The sequence below is a fragment of the Bidens hawaiensis genome, unplaced genomic scaffold (genome assembly GCF_021521415.1).
Source record: "Bidens hawaiensis isolate Kalapana, Puna unplaced genomic scaffold, B.hawaiensis_p1.1 tig00059688_1, whole genome shotgun sequence".
Lineage (NCBI taxonomy): Eukaryota > Viridiplantae > Streptophyta > Magnoliopsida > Asterales > Asteraceae > Bidens > Bidens hawaiensis.
In genome coordinates, this window is record NW_027506442.1 from 1 (window position 1) to 5,032 (window position 5,032).

Genomic DNA, 5,032 nt, shown 5'->3' on the forward strand with positions numbered 1-5,032 from the left:
GGTTTTGGTGGGGGGGGGGGGGGGGGGGGTGGGTTTTGTAACCTGGTTTTGAAATTAATAACATAAACCGGTTACTAACGGTGGTTAGGATCGTTTAGTAAGCGGCTTAAGATTGGACCGGTTAGTAACCGGTTAGACTTTCGGGTATAAAACCGGTTTCTATGTGCACCTCTACTTGAGCCACCCTACCCTTTGAGATCGTTTTCGTTTCGGTATATCGAATATCGATTTCATCCCTAACAATTCATTACTAAGTAATTAATTATAAAAAAAAAACATGGAATAATGAAAATTGAAAGATAGGCATAACCTTGTATATTTTAAAATTTAGGAAAAATTACGGATATGGCCAGCTGACCACATATTTTCACGAAAACGAACATTGATTTCTTTTACATAATGTTTTTTTAAATTCTTGCTTGGGCGAGAATAGTCCATAATTTCTCTCCGACGTGACACATACGTTCTCACTAAGGCGAGAATTTGTCATATTATATCGTTGACTTGACGAGAATGTAATTAAAATATTATTTTTTTATGGTTTTTTTGGGCAAGAATTTAATTTTTTTCTCTCTTCATGTCGTGAGAATTAGATATTTGACAATATGTTATTGATGAAATAAACTTATAAAATGATGGAGTCTATGTTCATTTTTGTTAAAATGCTTGGTATTGGTTAGATTGGTTTTTTTCTCTAAAATTTAACTAAATCATAATTTGTAATTATGATACCAAGTACAAAAAATAAATATCGGAGGTACAGGGACATTCTTTCTAGTCCGTATAGTTCGGTGTACGCTGACAAGTCCTATAAAATCCAACATTATCAAATTCATGACCAAATCATGACATCATCACACTTTATTCTTTACTCATTCCTCTTTGTGCTCTATATATATACAAACATTCTCTCACCGCTTTTGCATAATCAAACTAATTACTCCTAACCCTTAATTAGCTTCAACTAGCAAACACTTCTATATTCATATTCTCCTCCCTCTAATGGAATATTCCGGTGACAGAACAACTAGTGCACCACCTCACCCATGCCCATTCCTCCGCCGTACACTCTCAGTCACCAAAGAGCTCTATAAACTCCTCATCTCAACTTAGTCCCACTAGTGTTCTCACATCACCCTCATCCGGTGGTTCTTAGTCCTTGCGCCGCCTGCAAGATCCTCAGGCGGCGCTGTGTCGAGAAATGTGTCTTGGCACCTTATTTCCCACCTACCGAACCGCTTAACTTCACCATCGCTCACCGTGTGTTTGGAGCTAGCAACATCATAAAGCTATTGCAGGTAAAACCATAACTAAATATTAACTGACTGTTCTGATGTACACGGTGTTATGTTAAGGTGTCTCCGTTTAAAAAAAACAACCGGCGACTTTAAATCTATCTACCTATCTCTCTCTCTCTCTCTCAATATATAGATATATATTACATTACATTTATTTGTGTATTTAAGTTACGTACGTAATAAAAATCATGTTATCGTCCCCAAAAATATTATTTTGTCATTTAAAATTATATATGTTTGTTAGACGATTTCTATATTTCCACCCGTGTCGTACACGGGTTAATAGCCTAGTATGCAATATATATATATATATATATATATATATAATTTGTTTTTACACATTTTAACGTAATTGTTATTATTCAAAGGGCAGAAATTTAACGGTTTTAGTGTGAATTCTGACTTTGTATATTTGTGTTTTTCCTCCTACTTTTTTGGATGGTGGTTCAAACTATTGTCGTCCATTCCTAGCTTCTAAAATGTTATTAGTCCAGTTTACTTCTTATATATATGGCTTTAATAAAAAAGAATTCAAAAGGTCATATTTGTAACATTTAAAATCAAAAGAAAATGTACTAATTTCTAAAGGAGTGTCCTACTATGTCGGACCATTCAAAACGGTTTCATTAAGTTGACATTTGCTAGTATAATATTAAAAAATGAAGAGATAGTCGTTGCAAGGGTAATTTAGTAATATATATTTATACCTAAAAGAGAAACCAAAGATTAATATTTCAATTATTTGGGACTTGGGTTGAATTGTTCTCATTGTATTCATACTAAAAGATTTGAGGTTTGTAACTAGCACTTATGTGTTTAATGTTTGTATTGTTTATAGGAACTTCCCGAGTCTCAAAGAGCGGATGCAGTTAGCAGTATGGTATATGAAGCTAATGCGAGGCTTAGAGATCCGATTTACGGGTGTGCAGGTGCTATTTGTCAACTTCAAAAGCAAGTGAGTGATCTCCAAGCAGAGTTAGCCAAGGCGCAAGCCGAGGTTCTCAACATGCAATGCCAGCACTCGACTTTATTATCTATGATCTGTATGGAGATGGATCAACAACTCGTGTCGCCACCCAACACAACAACAACAAACACCTTATGAGAACCTAAACTTCTACGCCGATGATGTGAATTTCGGCAGTGTTTTCAAGCCACTTTGGACATGATACTAAGGACCCATTTCAAGATCAAGTTGATTAATCAAGTTAGATGGAAAAGAAAGTGATTATACTTCAATTTACTAATTCTATAAAGATATAAACAATAAAAGAAAAGTTACTGAAAAGGATATATAGAAAGAGAGGGAGAAAAATGTCATTGCATTAATAATATGCCAATTCTAGATTTAGAATCATGTTATGGGTGAACTAATTTTATCTAGTCTAATTTATTAAATTCTCCATTTGGCATATTTTGTCAATCTGTTATTGACTTAAGTTCCCTTTTGACTCTTTTGAATATTATACTTTTTTAATGCATGTTTAGATTTTGTGGAGTCATGACTGGATGGATATTTGTGTAGTTGGGGTTTCACCCAACTTTTCAACCATGTGGAAGCTTCTATATTGGAAACAAAAGCCTTGAGGAGGGTGTCACATCATTCTGTTCTACTAAATAGTACAACACTATACAGTAAAGAAATTTATTACATCTTAATGGAAATTTTCAATCTTGAAATGATTAAGCATAAATAAAGTCCAAGGACTAAGAATTTGTTTCATATGGAAAATTAGCTTCTAATCTTGGAGTATAAACAATCTAGAATCCGAACTCAAGCTTATATGAGCTTGAGCTCAATATTCATTTATCAAGCTCGACTACACCAAAAGTATGAAAAGTCTTTTGTATATAAGCAATATTTTTTTATGTCATATATGTAATATGTTTTATATAACAATTACTATTATGCATAAAGAATGATAAAAGCAACGAATTTATATTAATTATTTATATAAAAAATGTTATAATTACACACATATATATATTAAATAACAAAATAATCAATTAATAAATAAAAAAAGTCCGACTCTGAGTCAAACTCAAGCTTCCAAAAGCTAGTTACTGATGAGCCAGTTTCGAGCTTTAAAAATGAAGTCGAAATGACACAAACCAATCGAGTTCTCTTCACGATTAGTTTGGACTCGAGTCAACTCGTTTACACTCTACAGTTGCATACGCTTATGCTTGTTAATTAAAGTTTCTAAGAGCATTTCCTGCCCATCCCTACCATATATCCATATATATATCATATAATTACACTATAAATCATTGCATTTTCTCTCTTCTGCTCAATTAAATAATAATTTTTATATATTTATCATTATCTTTTCTCTCTTATTCACTCACAACCACTTTCAAAAAATGTTAAAAAATTATACGGTGTGAACAGTAAAACCCAAATTTAACTTTCCCATATAATATTTTCTCTCTGCACTACCCACAACCACTCATTGTCATACCATATAATTTACAAAACGCCCTCACATAAATATAGGGAATAAGCTGAGAATGCTCTAAATTAATGTTAGTTTTTTCTTGAATAACTCACATGTTATATTATTTTGAAAATTAAGATCACACTTAGTGTAACTACTTTAGTCAAAACTATTCAATTAACTTCCATAGATAAAGTTCAACATAGCGTTTGTCTAATTTTGTCTCTTTTATCATGTTTACGTATTTGATTTTTCTACAAGCCTAAATAGCAACATCAGTTTGGCAAGCTTGTTTGAAAAGAAAAAAAAAGTTAAAAATGATAATTGGCATGTGCATATTAATCCTTGCCTGTAATCATCATTTAGTTATAGCTTTTAACATTTGACTTGTTTTCATATTAAAGCATATCCGGAACAAGTGAAAACACCAGTTGCTCGGCGGCCTTTTTTAATGTTTCAAGGTTTAGTTGGTAGAAAACATAATGTGGCATACAACTTATAAACGCGTTTACAACTTTACATGGTCACGTGCATATCTTTGGATAAAAGCCCTACATCACGTGAGATACCGATTTACTTTCATAATAATAATAATAATAATAATAATAATAATAATGGATCAAAAGTAGATAACAATATCCGTCTTAATCACATGTAACTAGTATGGACAACTAAGATTGTCTCCATCATGACGCATTTTATATCTGTGAGGTGATAGTGGTTCGTCCTGGACAAAGTAGACAATATCATGATGCGGTTATGCTAGATGGTTACAAATGGCATCAATGCCATGGCCGGACCGGTGGTGCCAGGTCTCATGAGGATGCTGAATCCTTACAGAAGTGGAAAGGTGTACCGATCCCACATCAGTTGTGAAGGGAACGTAGGTTGCCTTATAAGAGACTTGATGCATTTATCATCATGATACGTTTTAAGTTCGTGGGGCGATTGTGGTTCGTCCCAACCAAAGCGAGCGATATCATGGTACGGTTGTGTTGGACAGTTACATGTCCACTCTCTTTCTCGCTTCGAGTTCCACAACTCAAACAACTTGTTCGATTCCCCTAAGAACCCAGAACGGTATGCTAGGGGGTACTCACATATTCGCACTATGGGAGAGTATGGTGCCCGTCCATCCTTGTAAAGGTACACAAACATAGTGTTTTCACAAAATAATATTAAGCATTATTTTTCAAACAAACTAGTATAGTTATAATGGTAAAATGGCGCAGTTTTCATTATTTTTTCCAAAAAAATTGTATAAATCTAGCAATTTTATACCCATATTTAATAAAT

At 33.5% G+C, this 5,032-nt stretch overlaps 1 pseudogene across 1 annotated transcript; it reads left to right on the forward strand.

The window, feature by feature from the left end:
• The first annotated feature begins 1,002 nt into the window (after positions 1 to 1,002).
• On the forward strand, positions 1,003 to 2,703 carry LOC143617860 (LOB domain-containing protein 1-like; annotated as a pseudogene). Its single transcript, XR_013150902.1, has 2 exons — positions 1,003 to 1,298; positions 2,137 to 2,703. The product of XR_013150902.1 is annotated as an LOB domain-containing protein 1-like (transcript).
• The last annotated feature ends 2,329 nt before the right edge of the window (positions 2,704 to 5,032 follow it).